The sequence below is a fragment of the Hypanus sabinus genome, chromosome 11 (assembly GCF_030144855.1).
Source record: "Hypanus sabinus isolate sHypSab1 chromosome 11, sHypSab1.hap1, whole genome shotgun sequence".
NCBI lineage: Eukaryota > Metazoa > Chordata > Chondrichthyes > Myliobatiformes > Dasyatidae > Hypanus > Hypanus sabinus.
This window is the reverse complement of record NC_082716.1, coordinates 100,059,280-100,075,143: the sequence shown is the minus strand read 5'-3', so window position 1 is coordinate 100,075,143 and position 15,864 is coordinate 100,059,280. Positions and strand designations below refer to the sequence as shown.

At 46.8% G+C, this 15,864-nt stretch overlaps 1 protein-coding gene across 5 annotated transcripts in view; it reads right to left on the bottom strand.

The window, feature by feature from the left end:
- LOC132402224 (leucine-rich repeat and fibronectin type III domain-containing protein 1-like protein) overlaps positions 1-15,864 on the bottom strand; it is a 622,638-nt gene that overhangs the window by 400,237 nt on the left and 206,537 nt on the right. For 3 of the 5 annotated variants that reach the window (XM_059984982.1, XM_059984980.1, XM_059984981.1), the window contains exon 2: positions 4,875-5,057. The exons of the other annotated variants lie outside the window; for them this stretch is intronic. The gene's annotated coding sequence lies outside the window, so the exon portion shown is untranslated. The remainder of the gene's footprint in view (positions 1-4,874; positions 5,058-15,864) is intronic. 5 annotated transcript variants of the gene reach the window in all.

Sequence of the window (15,864 nt, the reverse complement as noted above, 5' to 3'; positions counted from 1 at the left end):
CAAGTTAATTTAGATCACTTGGTAGAGATTGGTTTTCACTTTTACACAAAGGAGCATTTTTTCTGTTGATCAGTGTCAAAAAAAGCCAAACTAAATCCACTGTGATTCAATGCTGTAAAACACTCAAACATGAGAACTCCCGGGGGGTGGGGGGTGTGAATAATAGGCTCTGTATGGAAAGTGTCTGACTGTATGTACAGTGAGTGAGTATTTGTGTTGTGTGTGAAAATATATAATCTATTCAAATATATGTTCTGTTTGTGGGTCCTTGTGACTCTACTGTATGTTATTATATGTACTGTGTGTGACTGTGTGTACTGTGTGTGACAATATGTACTGTGTGTGACTGTATGTTCTGTGTCTGACGGTATGTACTGTGTGTGACTGTATGTTCTGTGTATGATGATAAGTACTGTGTGTGACTGTGTGTACTGTGTGTGACAATATGTACTGTGTGTGACTGTATGTTCTGTGTCTGACGGTATGTACTGTGTGTGACTGTATGTTCTGTGTATGATGATAAGTACTGTGTGTGACTGTATGTACTGTGTGTGACAATATGTACTGTGTGTGACTGTATGTACTGTGTGTGACTGTATGTACTGTGCGTGTATATGTACTGTGAGTGACTATGTGTTCTGTATGTCAATGGATGTAGTCTGTGTGACTATATGTAAATGAATGACTGCATGTATGCTGTGTGACTGTGTGAATAAACATACCATGTGTGGCTATGTATTGTGTGCGACTTTATGTACTGTGTGCAACTATATGTAATGTGTGTGACATGGGCGGAGGATGAGAGGTGACCTGATAGAGGTGTATAAGATGATGAGAGGCATTGATCATGTGGATAGTCAGAGGCTTTTTCCCAGGGCTGAAATGGCTAGCACGAGAGGGCACAGTTTTAAGGTTCTTGGAAGTAGAAGTAGGTATAGAGGAGATGTCAAAGTATTCTATGCAGAGAGTGGTGAGTGCATGGAATGGGCTGCTGGCAACAGTGGTGAAGGCGGATACAATAGGGTCTTTTAAGAGACTCCTGGATAGTTATATAGTTCTTATAAAAATAGAGGGCTATGGGTAACCCTAGGTAATTTCTAAGTACATGTTCGGCACAGCTGTGTGGGTTGAAAGGCCTATATTGTGCTGTAGGTTTTCTATGTTTCTATATGTATTGTGTATGTGACTACATGTATGTTGAGTAACTCTATGTCCTGTTTGTGACTATATATACTGTGTGTGACTATATGTACTCTGTGTGATTAAACGTATAGTGTGTGACTAAGTGATCTGCTTGTGACTATATGTAATGTGTGTGACAATATTTACTGTGTGTGACTATAAGTACTGAGTTTGATGATATGAATTGTGTGTGACTGCAAGTACAGTTAGTGTCTGTATGTACTGTGGGTGACATTAGGGGTACTGCATCTGACTCCATGTACAGTTAGTGTTTATATCTACTGTGTGTGACTGTAGGTGCTACATCTGACTATATGTACTGATTGTGACTATATGATCTGTGTGTGTCTCTATGTCCTATGTGTGACTATATTTACTGTATATCCAGTGTGTGACTATATAATCTGCTTGTGACTATGTCCTATGTGGGGCAATATGTACTGTGTGTAACTATATCCTGTGTAGTTCGGTATGTACTCTGTGTAAAGAGATCGTACACTGTGTGTCAGTTAATGTTATCTATGTGACTACATGTAATCTGTATGTCTATAGCTAATGAGTTCACTATATGGACTGTGTGTGACTCTATGTACTGTGTGCAATACACTGTGTGACTGTATGTATTGCAGGTCTGTACTAAACGTACAGTGTGTGACCATATGTACTGTATGTGTCTATATGTAATGTGTGTGGCAATATTTACCCTGTGTGACTATAGGTACTGAGTGTGACTATAGGAACTGTGTGTGAACATATGTACAGTAAGTGTCTATATCTACCGTGTGTCACCATACACACTGTGTGGACGATGTGTCCTGTGTGTGACTCTATTTTATCTGTGTGACTACATGTAATCTGTATGTCTGTAGATAACGAGTGTGATCAAATGTACTGTGTGTGATTATAAGTACCATGAGTCACTATATGTAAAATGTATGTATTGCAGGTGATTATGTGTAATATGTGTGACAAAATTTACTGTGTGTTTCTATATGCACAGTGTGTGACTATATGAACTGTGTGTGACTATATGTACAGGTAGTGTCTATATGTATAGCATGTGGCTCTATGTACAGTGTTTCTCTATATACTGTGTGTGATGATATATACTGTGTGGATGTTATTTCCTGTCTGTGACTATGTCCTGTGTGGGACTCTATGTACTGTGCATGGTGACATACACTGTGTGCCAGTCTATGTTATCTGTGTGACTACATGTGATCTGTATGTCTAGAGATAGCATATGTGTCTATATGTACTGTCTGTGACTCTATGTACTCTGTGTAAAGAGATCTTACACTGTGTGTGAGTATATGTTATCTATGTGACTACATGTGATCTATATGTCTAGAGATACTGACTGTGATTATATATACTACATATGACTGCAGGGGCTGAGTGTAAGTCAAATGCCTGTGATAGACAAAAAGGGTCTGCGTGCGACTAAACGTGCTGTGTTTGAATAAATGGGCTGTGTGTGACTAAAGGGGTTAAATGACCTGTGTGTCTAAATGGCCTGTCTATGACTAAAGGGTCTGTGTGTGTCTAAATGGGCTGCATGTGACTAAATGGGCTGTGCGAGATTAAATGAGCTGTGTGTGACTAAATTGGCTGCATAGAATCCAAGATGCTGCCGGTGACGAAAGGTGCTGTGAGTGACTAAAATTGTTGCATGTGACTAAAGAGGCTGGGTGTTACTAATGGTGCTGTGTGTGACTATAAAGGCTGTGTGTGACTATAAGGGGCTGCGTATGACTATAAGGGGTTATGTATGACTATAAGGGGTTGAGTGTGACTATAAAGGGCTGCGTGTGATTATAAAGGGTTGCATGTGACTATAAGGGGTTGCATGTGACTATAAAGGGCTGCGTGTGACTAAAATTGTTGTATGTGACTAAAAAGGCTGGGTATTTCTAACAGTGTTGGGTGTTACTAACAGTGTTGCATGTGACTATAAGGGGCTGCAGGTGACTAAAATTGCTGTAGGTGACTAAAGGGTCTGCATGTGACTAAATGGGCTGTGTTTGAATACAAAGACTGTGCGTGAGTAAAGGAGTTGTGTGTGAATAAAGGATCTGCATGTGAATAAAGGGGCTGCGTGTGTCTAAAGTGTCTGTGTGTTTCTGAAGGGTCTGAGTGTGAATAAAGGGTCTGTGTGTGACTCACTCTGGTGTTTTGGGACTATGACTTTGTCATTGCTCAGTTGTTGAGTTGAGTCCGACTCTTCATGACCTCATGGGGCCTATAGGGTTTTCATGGAAAGATTTGGTGGTAGACTGCCGGGTTGGAACTTAGGACCATCTGCCTTGAAGTCCAGTGCTGATGCCACGACACCAGCAGCCGGCCTATGAGTATGAGTACATTGTGTTTTTTTATACTGTGTGTGACTAGATGTATTGTGTTTGACTATATGTCGAGTGTTTTGCACCTTGTGCCCAGAACCACATTGTGTTTATCTGAATTGGGGTGTTGCGGTTTGGTTTGATGCTCACTCGTCTGAACCTGCTCTCTCCTTGATATTACAGGGGCTGCAAAGTCAAGTCCCTCAGGACCGTGACAGGGCCCGGTGAGCCCACCTACCGATGGCTATGGATCAAGATGTGTGACCAATGGACCAGTGCTTCTGGGATGAAAGTGGGGATGCAAACCAGGATGTGCCACCCCGGTCTCGGTCGCTTGGGTGAGGTTTTTTGATGTGCAAAGTCCCAAAACACCCAATGTCCCCAGATTCCACCTCTGATGTGTCCCAGCACACCCTAAGAAGTATCTCAGAGTCATTCCGGCTGAAGGACAATGAGCTTGAACTTCTCTGGTGTGAGTCTGTTTTCCTGGCATGTGCAGCACTAAGTTAAGCCTCATATGAAAGCACATTTCTGAACATTTGCTCCATAACACACTGTGTTTTATGAGAATGATAATGTAGAACAAGCCTTTTCTTAATTGTGGTTCTTGAATAATTATGCCGCAATTTATATTATAATTTTTACTGTCCATATCCTGAGCTGTCACTCTAACAAATGCTAATCACTTAATCTGCTCACCAGCTGCTTCAGTCCAGCCTGGCTGAATGTTGTGCCATCTTTAAGCACTTTATAATGCTCTGATAATTGTGCCTGCTTTTTTCTTCTTCTGTAATTATTTTCTGTGCTTCAGCACTTGATATCCATTCTCAAGTAAAATGGATCATAAATTTGCTGGGATGTCTGTACTACAGGGGAGTTCTGAGACAGATTGCATCGAAATTAAGTGACGCTGAATTCCATTACTGCTCAGAAGCTGATCACCAGGGAATCGGACTGCTTCTCTACTTTTGTGACCCAATCTATACATTGCAAACAAGAAAATCCACCAACTTAAAACATGATGGTTATCAATTCCTGCTCCAGCCAAGTTGGTTTCCAATTAGGTTGAATTTCACATCCTCATGCTGAATGGTTTGCATATAGTTTCCTACGAGTATCTCCACATTCCTCCACTGTTGCTCCTTGAAGTTGATGGTGTCAGGCTACCCCTCTCTTTCACAAAATGAGATGCTGGAGGAACTCAGCAGGTTAGAGAGAAAAGGACAGTTGACGTTTTGAGTGGGACCTCTTCTTCAGGCCTACCACATCCCTTCTCTGGGTTTGAAGACCTTATGGTCCCAATCAGGTACCCTGTGACCTATCTGATTGACATTGAAACCTTCCACTCACCTGCTCCTCAGGCTGAATAAAGTCCAATCCCGGCCCTCACTTCCAGCCGGGATCTCCTATGGGACAGAGTGTCAATTCCATCTGTGGTGCGTCCTCCCTGCATTGCCAAGGATTACCATTTGGGCTTACATGGAACCACCCAAGGCAGGTTCTGGGAGGCTAGCCAGGCATTTAGTGCGACACCTGGAGGAAAGAAGAGGGCAAGAAGGCTTGAATAAATGAGATGATCTCCTAAGCCAGAGTCCTTTCTCCCTACAATTCTCTGCAAGTCAGAGCAAGATCAGTGAGAAGGTCTACCGCCACAGACACCACAATGCAGGTCGCTGTGGGTTTTATCAGAGGAGGTGGGGTTAGACTCACAGAGTAGGAACCATCCAGAGGAAGCAGAGATAGAAATGTACAAACAAAACAACAGAGATGTTAAAAAGAGCAGAGAGATGGAAAGTCATTTACTTGAAACATTAACCCTGTAGAGACGCTGCTTGAATCCCCAGAATTTTCAGCTCTTTTTTCTGATCTGGTATCTGAGCGGAGAGCCAGATATCTGGATCGAATGGACTGACAGAGACTTCTTCCCAGAACAGAAATGGCTGATATGAGGGGGCCTAATTTTAATATTATGGAGGAACGTATGAGGGGGTGAGGAATGGTGTCAGAGAAATTTTATTTTTACATAAAGAATGGTGGATTTGTGAAACTCCCTGTCAGGGATGGTGGTAGATATAGACATGTATATTCAGGGTGTTTAAAAAAATCTTAGCTAGGCACATGGGTGTTAGAAAAATGGAGGGTTATGTAGGAGGGAAGGGTTAGACTGATCTTAAAGCAGATTAAAACATTGGCACAACATTGCGAGCAGAAGGGTCTATACTGCCCTGTAATGTTTTATGACCTACGTTGTTTGTTCTATTTTCTAAGTTATGTGTTCTATGTTCTATGATTTATGGTATACACTCTACCAGAAATGGCAACAAAAACAAATTAAACAGACAGCTGGATAAAAACATTTATTCCAGGGCATGAAGGAAGAGCCTCCTCCATGAAGAGGCCTGCGTGCCTCAGTGACCTAGAGAGCTCTGTTGGCTGGAGTCAGGACCTTGTGCTTTGGCTCTTAGTAGGATCATCAGTGCCAAGAAGGTCAAAGAGTAGAGGCCAGAGTAAGAGTCATCTACCGGTCCTCCAGGTTCAGGGTTCAGCTCAGGGCTAGCAACCCGGTCTGGTAAAACAAAACTATTAAGGAAACAACATCAAAAAATATTCCTACATTTGAGTGTGACGGTATACCTGAGTCTTCACCTGGGACTTGCATGACTGACAATAATGAAAACTGAACTCCTTACATGATGAAGGAAGCTTTGAACACCACTAGAGATAGAGCACCTTCAATGCTGCCCTAAATGCCAGTGGCGTAATGAGCAGCCGACAGGGAAAAGCTCGGACTAACTGGATTGTTCTCTCAGGCAGCGTGTAAACGATCGATGGGCTGAATAGACTTCACTTGCACTTTTTCATTCAAATAATCACACAGTTTCACTTTGGAACTCTACGGTTCATGTTTAAGTGACTCTCAGCCAAGCGACAGACTCTGAAATGAAACTGTCTTGTTCTAGCCCATTGTTAACAGATTATTAATAACTCATGTTGACACTGTGAGTGGTATTTAACATTTCACAGTGTCTATAATTCATCTCATTGTCATTCTGTAATAGCTCCCCAGTGTGATAATTGCACACAGACCCAGGAGGAGGAGTCTGGGAAGTGAGCACGGAGAAGAACTGTAATACATTGCGGTTCCCAGATGGAGAGCAAGGAATGGCAGCCTCGTGGAACCAGCACTGACCAGCTGGAGTCATCCTCTAGAAGGAGAAGCTGATCAGTATGTTGCAGAAGGAGGAGATGGGTGGCGTGTTGGAGAAGAAGGAGATGGTCGGTGTGTTGAAGAAAGAGTAGATGGTCGGTGTGCTGGAGAAGGAAGAGGTAGTTGGTGTGTTCGATGGGGAGGAGATGTCGGTCTGATGGAGAAGAAAGAGATGGTCAATGTGTTAGAGAATGAGGAGACAGTCGGTGAGTTTGGAGAAGGAGGAGATGGTCGGTGTTTTAAAGAAGGAGGAGATGGCCAGTGTGTTGAAAGAAGGAGGACATGGCTGGTGTGTTAGAGAAGGAGGAGATGATCGCTTTGTTGGAGAGGGAGGAGATTGCCGGTGTGTTGGAGAAAGAGGAGATAGTCTGTGAGTTGGAGCAGGAGGAGTCAGCTGGTGTTTGGAGAAGGAGCAGAAGGTCAGTGTGTCGGAGAATGAGGAGATGGTCGGTGTATTGGAGATGGAAGTGCTGGCTGGTGTGTTGGAGAAGGAGGAGATTGGCGGTGCTTTCGAGAAGGAAGAGATGGCCGGTGTGTTGGAGAGAGAGGGTTTGGTAGGTGTGCTTCAGGAGGATGACATGGACGGTGTGTTGGAGACAAAGGACATGGCCGGAGTGTTGGAGAAGGAGGAGACGGTTGGTCTGATGGAGAAGGAGGAGGTGGTCGATGTGTTGGAGATGGAACAGATGCTCGGTGTGATGGAGAAGGTGGAGACGTTTGATGTGTTGCAGAAGGAGGAGCCGGTTGGTGCGCTGGAGAAGGAGGAAATGGCCAGTGTGTTGGAGAGGGGAGAGATGGGCGGTGTGATGGAGAGGGTGGAGATGTTTGGTGTGTTGGAGAAGGAGACGCTGGCTGGTGTGTTGGAGAAGGAGGAAATGGTCGGTGTGTTGGAGAAGGAGGAGACGGTTGGTCTGATGGAGAAGGAGGAGGTGGTCGATGTGTTGGAGATGGAGCAGATGCTCGGTGTGATGGAGAAGGTGGAGACGTTTGATGTGTTGGAGAAGGAGACGCTGGCTGGTGTGTTGGAGAAGGAGGAAATGGTCGGTGTGTTGGAGAGGGAAGAGATGGGTGGTGTGATGGAGAGGGTGGAGATGATCAGTATGTTGGAGAGTGAGGTAATGGTCAGTGTGCTGGAGGAGGAGGAGTCAGTTGGTATGCTTGTAGAAGGATGAGATGGTCGGTATGTAGGAGAAGGAGGAAATTGTCGGTGTGTTGGAGAGGGAGCAGGTGGCCCGTGTCTTGGAAAAGGGGGAAATGGTCACTGTGTTGGAGAAGGAGGAGATCGCTGGTGTGTTGGAGAAGGAGATGCTGGCTGGTGTGTTCAAGAAAGAGGAGATGGTCAGTGCATTGGAGAAGCAGGACATGGTCGAAGTGTTGGAGAATGAGGACTTTGTCAGTGTGTTGGAGAAGGAGGAGATGCCTGGTGTTTTCAAGAAATAGGAGACTGTCAGTGTATTTAGAGAAGAAGGAGGTGGTCGTGTGATGGAGAATGAGGAGGTGGTCGTGTGATGGAGAATGAGGAGGTGGTCGGTGTATTGGAGATGGAAGTGCTGGCTGGTGTGTTGAAAAAGGAGGAGATTGGCAGTGCTTTCGAGAAGGAGGAGATTGTCAATGTGTTGGAGAGAGAGGATTTGGTAGGTGTGTTTTAGATGGAGCACATGGCCGGAGTGTTGGAGAAGGAGGAGAGGGTTGGTCTGATGGAGAAGGAGGAGGTGGTCGGTGTGTTGGAGATGGAGGAGTCAGTTGGTGTGTTTTGAGAGAAGGAGGAGTTGGTCGGTGTGTTGGAGAGAGTGGAGATGGTCAGTATGTCAGAGAGGGAACAGATGGTCGGTGTGTAGGAGAAGGAGGAAAGAGCCAGTGTGTTGGAGAGGGAGCAGATGGCCCGTGTCATGGAAAAGGACAATGTGTTCACTGTGTTAGAGAAGGAGGAGCTGGTCAGTGTGTTGGAGAAGGAGGAGAAGGTTGGTGTGTTGGAGAAGGAGGGGACGGCTGGTGTGTTGGACAAGCAGGACATGGTCGAAGTGTTGGAGAAGGAGGAGTTTGTCAGTGTGTTGGAGAAGGAAAAGATGCCTGGTGTTTTGGAGAAGGAGGAGATGATCGGTGTGTTGGAGAAGGAGATGGTCGGTGTGTTGGAGTAGGAGGAGATGGCTGGTGTGTTTGAAGAAAGAGGAGATAGTCGGTGTGTTGGAGCCAGAGGAGTTGGTTGGTGTTTGGAGGAGGAGCAGAAGGTCAGTGTGTCAGAGAATGAGGAGATGTTTGGGGTTTTGGACATGGAGGTGTTGGCTGGTGTGTTGAAAAAGGAGGAGATCATCAGTGTTTTCGAGAAAGAGGAGATGGTTGAAGTGTTGAAGAGAGCGGATTTGGTAGGTATGTTTCAGAAGGAGGACATGTTGGCGAAGGCAGACATGGCCAGAGTGTTGGAGAAGGAGGAGACAGTTGGTTTGATGGAGAAGGAGGAGGTGGTCGATGTGTTGGAGATGGAGCAGATGCTCGGTGTGTTGGAGAAGGAGGAGACATTTGATGTGTTGCAGAAGGAGGAGTCGGTTGGTGCACTGGAGAAGGAGGAAATGGTCAGTGTGTTGGAAAGGGAAGAGATGGGTGGTGTGTTGGAGAGGGGAGAGATGGGCGGTGTGATGGAGAGGGTGGAGATGTTAGGTATGTTGGAGAAGAAGGCATTGGCTGGTGTGTTGGAGAAGAAGGAAATGGTTGGTGTGTTGGAAAGGGAAGAGATGGGCGGTGTGTTGGAGAGGGTGGAGATGATCAGTATGTTGGAGAGTGAGGTGATGGTCAGTGTGCTGGAGAAGGAGGAGTCAATTGGTGTGTTTGTAGAAGGATGAGATGGTCGGTGTGTTGGAGAGGGAGCAGATGGCCCATGTCTTGGAAAAGGAGGAAATGGTCACTGTGTTGGAGAAGGAGGAGATCATTGGTGTGTTGGAGAAGGAGACGCTGGTTGGAGTGTTGGAGAATGAGGTGATGACCCGTGTCATGGAAAAAGAGGAAATGGTCACTGTGTTGGAGAAGGAGGACATGGTCGAAGTGTTGGAGAATGAGGAGTTTGTCAGTGTGTTGAAGGGGGAAATACTTGGTGTTTTTGAGATGGAGGACACAGTTGGTGTGTTTGGAGAAGGAGGAGATATTTGGTGTGTTGGAGAGGGAGGAGATGGCCGGTGTGTTGGAGAAGGAGGAGGTAGTGGTGTATTGGAGAAACACTTGCTGGCTGGTGTTTTGGAGAAGGAGGAGATGATCGGTGTGTTGGAGAATGAGGAGATGGCTGGTAGTTAGAGAAGGAGGAGATGGTTGGTTTGCTGGAGAAGGAGGACATGGCCAGTGTGTTGGAGAAAGAGGAGCCAGTTGGTGTGTTGGAAAGGGAAGAGATGGGCGGTGTGTTGGAGAGGGAGGTGATGGTCGGTGTGCTGGAGAAGGAGGAGTCAGTAGCTGTGTTTTTAGAAGGATGAGATGGTTGGTGTGTAGGAGAAGGAGGAGAAGGTTGGTGTGTTGGAGAAGGAGAAGATAGTTGATGTGTTGGAAAAGGAGACACTGGCTGGTGTTTTGGAGGAGGATATTGCTGGTGTGTTGGAGAAGGAGGAGAAGGTTGGTGTGTTGGAAAAGGAGATACTGGCTGGTGTGTTGAAGAAGGAGGAGGTGACCCGTGTCTTGGAAAAAGAGGAAATGGTTACTGTGTTGGAGAAGGAGTAGCTCGCTGCTGGTTTGGAGAAGGAGGAGACGGTTGGTGTGTTGGAGAGGGAGGAGATGGATGGTGTGTTGGAGAAGGAGACACTGGTTGGTGTGTTGGAGAAGGAGGAAATGGTCAGTGCATTGGAGAAGGAAGACATGGTTGGTGTGTTTGAGAAGGAGAAGCTGGTTGGTGTGTTCGAGAATGAGGAGATGGTCAGTGCATTGGAGAAGCAGGACATGGACGAAGTGTTGGAGAATGAGGAGTTTGTCAGTGTGTTTGAGAAGGAGGAGATGCCTAGTGTTTTGGAGAATGTGGACACAGTCGGTGTGTTTGGAGAAGGAGGAGAGGTTCAATGTGTTGGAGAAGGAGGAGATTGTCGGTGCGTTGGAGAAGGAAGACATGGTTGGTGTGTTTGAGAAGGAGAAGCTGGCTGGTGTTTTGGAAAATGAGGAGATGGTCGCTGTGTTGGCGAGGGAGGAGATGGTCAATGAGTTGGAGAAGGAGGAGACTTTCAGTGTGTTGGAGTAGGAGGAGAGGATCGGTGTGTTGGAGAAAGAGGAGACGGCCGGTGTATTGGAGTAGGAGGAGATGGCTGGTGTGTTAGAGAAGGAGGATATGGTCGGTGTGTTGGAGCCGGAGGAGTTGGTTGGTGTTTGGAGAAGGAGCAGAAGGTCCGTGTGTTGGAGAATGAGGAGATGTTTGGGGTTTTGGACATGGAGGTGCTGGCTGGTGTGTTGAAAAAGGAGGAGATCGTCAGTGTTTTCGAGAAAGAGGAGATGGTTGAAGTGTTGGAGAGAGTGGATTTGGTAGGTATGTTTCAGAAGGAGGACATGTTGGCGAAGGCAGACATGGCCAGAGTGTTGGAGAAGGAGAAGACGATTGGTTTGATGGAGAAGAAGGAGGTGGTCGATGTGTTGGAGAGGGAAGAGATGGGTGGTGTGTTGGAAAAGGAGACATCGGCTGGTGTGTTGGAGAAGAAGGAAATGGTCAGTGTGTTGGAGAGGGAAGAGATGGGTGGGGTGTTGGAGAAGATGGAGATGTTCGGTGTGTTGGAGAAGTAGACATTGGTTGGTGTTTTGGAGAGGGTGGAGATGATCAGTATGTTGGAGAGGGAGGTGATGGTCAGTGTGCTGGAGAAGGAGGAGTCAGCCGGTGTGTTTGTAGAAGGATGAGATGGTCGGTGTGTAGGAGAAGGAGGAAATTGTCAGTGTGTTGGAGAGGGAGCAGCTGGCCCATGTCTTGGAAAAGGAGGAAATGATGACTGGGTTGGAGAAGGAGGAGCTGGCTGGTGTTTTGGAGAAGGAGCAAATGGTTGAGGTGTTGGAGAAGGAAGAGTTGGTTGGTGTGTTGGAGAGGGAGGAGATGGTCAGTATCTTGGAGAGTGAGAAGATGGGCGGTGTGCTGGAGAAAGAGGAGTCAGTCGGTGTTTTTGTAGAAGGAGGAAATTGCTGGTGTGTAGGTGAAGGATGAAATAGCCAGTGTGATGGAACGGGAGCAGATGGCCCATGTCTTGGAAAAAGGAAATGGTCACTGTGTTGGAGAAGGAGGAGATGGACAGATTGTTGGAGAGGGAGGAGATGGCCGGTATGTTGGAGAGGAAATGGTCACTGTGTTGGAGAAGGAGGAACTGGCTGGTGTTTTGGAGAAGGAGGAGACGGCTCATGTATTCGAGAAAAAGGAGATGGTCATTGCATTGGAGAAGCAGGACATAGTCAAAGTGTTATAGAAAGAGGAGATGGTCTGTATGTTGGAGATGGAAGAGATGGTCAGTGTGCTTGAGAAGGAGAAGCTAGTTGGTGTGTTGGAGAAGGATGAGCTAGTTTGTTTGTTGGAAAAGGAGGAGATGGTCGGTGTGTTTGAGAAAGAGGAGATGGACAATGTGTTGGAGAAGGAGGAGTTTGTCAGTGTATTGGAGAAGGAGGAGATGGTCGGTGTGCTGGAGAGAGAGGATTTGGTAGGTGTGTTGGAGAAGGAGGAGATAGTTGGTGTGTTGGAGAAGGAGGAGATGACCCGTGTCTTAGTAAAAGAGGAAATGATCACTGTGTTGCAGAAGGAGGAGCTGGCTGGTGTTTTGGAGAAGGGGGAGATCGTTGGTGTGTTGGAGAAGAAGGAGATGGTTGGTCGGTTGGAGAAGTAGGAGATGACCCGTATCTTGGAAAAAGAGGAAGTGGTCACTATGTTGGAGAAGGAGGAGCTGGTCAGTGTGCTGCAGAAGGAGAAGCTAGTCGGTGTGTTGGAGAAAGAGCAGTCAGTTAGTATTTAGAGAATGAGGAGATGGTCGGTGGGCTGGAGAAGTAGGAGACAGTCGAAGTGTTGGAGAAGGAGGAGATGGTCGGCATGTTGGAGACGGAAAAGATGGTCGGTGTTTTAGAGAAGGAGGAGATAGTTGGTGTGTTGGAGAAGCAGGTGCTGGCAGGTGTTTTGGAGAATGAGGAGATGATCGGTGTGTTGGAGAAGGAGGAGATGGTTGGCGTTGAAAGAAGGAGCAGATGGTCGGTGGGTTGGAGAAGTAGGAGACAGTCGGTATGTTGGAGAAAGAGCAGTCGGTTAGTATTTAGAGAATGAGGAGATGGTCGGTGGGTTGGCGAAGTAGGAGATGGTCAATGAGTTGGAGAAGGAGGAGACTGTCAGTGTGTTGGAGTAGGAGGAGAGGATCGGTGTGTTGGAGAAAGAGGAGACGGCCGGTGTATTGGAGTAGGAGGAGATGGCTGGTGTGTTAGAGAAGGAGGATATGGTCGGTGTGTTGGAGCCGGAGGAGTTGGTTGGTGTTTGGAGAAGGAGCAGAAGGTCCGTGTGTTGGAGAATGAGGAGATGTTTGGGGTTTTGGACATGGAGGTGCTGGCTGGTGTGTTGAAAAAGGAGGAGATCGTCAGTGTTTTCGAGAAAGAGGAGATGGTTGAAGTGTTGGAGAGAGTGGATTTGGTAGGTATGTTTCAGAAGGAGGACATGTTGGCGAAGGCAGACATGGCCAGAGTGTTGGAGAAGGAGAAGACGATTGGTTTGATGGAGAAGGAGGAGGTGGTCGATGTGTTGGAGAGGGAAGAGATGGGTGGTGTGTTGGAAAAGGAGACATCGGCTGGTGTGTTGGAGAAGAAGGAAATGGTCAGTGTGTTGGAGAGGGAAGAGATGGGTGGGGTGTTGGAGAAGATGGAGATGTTCGGTGTGTTGGAGAAGTAGACATTGGTTGGTGTTTTGGAGAGGGTGGAGATGATCAGTATGTTGGAGAGGGAGGTGATGGTCAGTGTGCTGGAGAAGGAGGAGTCAGCCGGTGTGTTTGTAGAAGGATGAGATGGTCGGTGTGTAGGAGAAGGAGGAAATTGTCAGTGTGTTGGAGAGGGAGCAGCTGGCCCATGTCTTGGAAAAGGAGGAAATGATGACTGGGTTGGAGAAGGAGGAGCTGGCTGGTGTTTTGGAGAAGGAGCAAATGGTTGAGGTGTTGGAGAAGGAAGAGTTGGTTGGTGTGTTGGAGAGGGAGGAGATGGTCAGTATCTTGGAGAGTGAGAAGATGGGCGGTGTGCTGGAGAAAGAGGAGTCAGTCGGTGTTTTTGTAGAAGGAGGAAATTGCTGGTGTGTAGGTGAAGGATGAAATAGCCAGTGTGATGGAACGGGAGCAGATGGCCCATGTCTTGGAAAAAGGAAATGGTCACTGTGTTGGAGAAGGAGGAGCTGGCTGGTGTTTTGGAGAAGGAGGAGATGGTTGATATGTTCGAGAAAGAGTAGATGGTCAGTGCATTGGAGAAGCAGGACATAGTCAAAGTGTTATAGAAAGAGGAGATGGTCTGTATGTTGGAGATGGAAGAGATGGTCAGTGTGCTTGAGAAGGAGAAGCTAGTTGGTGTGTTGGAGAAGGATGAGCTAGTTTGTTTGTTGGAAAAGGAGGAGATGGTCGGTGTGTTTGAGAAAGAGGAGATGGACAATGTGTTGGAGAAGGAGGAGTTTGTCAGTGTATTGGAGAAGGAGGAGATGGTCGGTGTGCTGGAGAGAGAGGATTTGGTAGGTGTGTTGGAGAAGGAGGAGATAGTTGGTGTGTTGGAGAAGGAGGAGATGACCCGTGTCTTAGTAAAAGAGGAAATGATCACTGTGTTGCAGAAGGAGGAGCTGGCTGGTGTTTTGGAGAAGGGGGAGATCGTTGGTGTGTTGGAGAAGAAGGAGATGGTTGGTCGGTTGGAGAAGTAGGAGATGACCCGTATCTTGGAAAAAGAGGAAGTGGTCACTATGTTGGAGAAGGAGGAGCTGGTCAGTGTGCTGCAGAAGGAGAAGCTAGTCGGTGTGTTGGAGAAAGAGCAGTCAGTTAGTATTTAGAGAATGAGGAGATGGTCGGTGGGCTGGAGAAGTAGGAGACAGTCGAAGTGTTGGAGAAGGAGGAGATGGTCGGCATGTTGGAGACGGAAAAGATGGTCGGTGTTTTAGAGAAGGAGGAGATAGTTGGTGTGTTGGAGAAGCAGGTGCTGGCAGGTGTTTTGGAGAATGAGGAGATGATCGGTGTGTTGGAGAAGGAGGAGATGGTTGGCGTTGAAAGAAGGAGCAGATGGTCGGTGGGTTGGAGAAGTAGGAGACAGTCGGTATGTTGGAGAAAGAGCAGTCGGTTAGTATTTAGAGAATGAGGAGATGGTCGGTGGGTTGGCGAAGTAGGAGATGGTCGAAGTGTTGGAGAAGGAGTAGTTTGTCAGTGTGTTGGAGAAGGAGGAGATGGTTGGTATGCTGGAAAGAGAGGATTTAGTAGGTGTGTTTCAGAAAGAGGACATGGATGGTGTGTTGGAGACAGATGACATAGCCGGAGTGTTGTAGAAGGAGGAGAAGGTTGGTCTGATGGAAAAGGAGGAAGTGGTTGGTGTGTTGGAGATAGAGGAGATGGTCGGTGTGTTGGAAAATAAGGTGATGGTTGGTGTGTTGGAAAGGGAGGAGATGTCTGGTGTGTAGGAGAGGGAGAAGATGGCCAGTGTGTTTGTTATAGAGGGAGGAAATGGTTGCTGTGTTGGAGAGGAGAAAATGTTTGGTGTGTTGGAGAGTGAGGAGATAATCCGTGTCTTGGAGAAAGAGAAGATGCTCAGTGTATTGGAGAAGGAGGTAATGGCCGTTGTGTTGGAGAGTGAAGAGGTAATCTGAGTGTGGGAGCAGTAGGAGATGGTCAGGGTGCTGGAAAACGATGAGATGGCAGGTGTGTTGGAGAACAGGTGATGGTTGGTGTTTTGGAGAAGGAGGAGATGGACAGATTGTTGGAGAGGGAGGAGATGGCCGGTATGTTGGAGAGGAAATGGTCACTGTGTTGGAGAAGGAGGAACTGGCTGGTGTTTTGGAGAAGGAGGAGACGGCTCATGTATTCGAGAAAAAGGAGATGGTCATTGCATTGGAGAAGCAGGACATAGTCAAAGTGTTATAGAAAGAGGAGATGGTCTGTATGTTGGAGATGGAAGAGATGGTCAGTGTGCTTGAGAAGGAGAAGCTAGTTGGTGTGT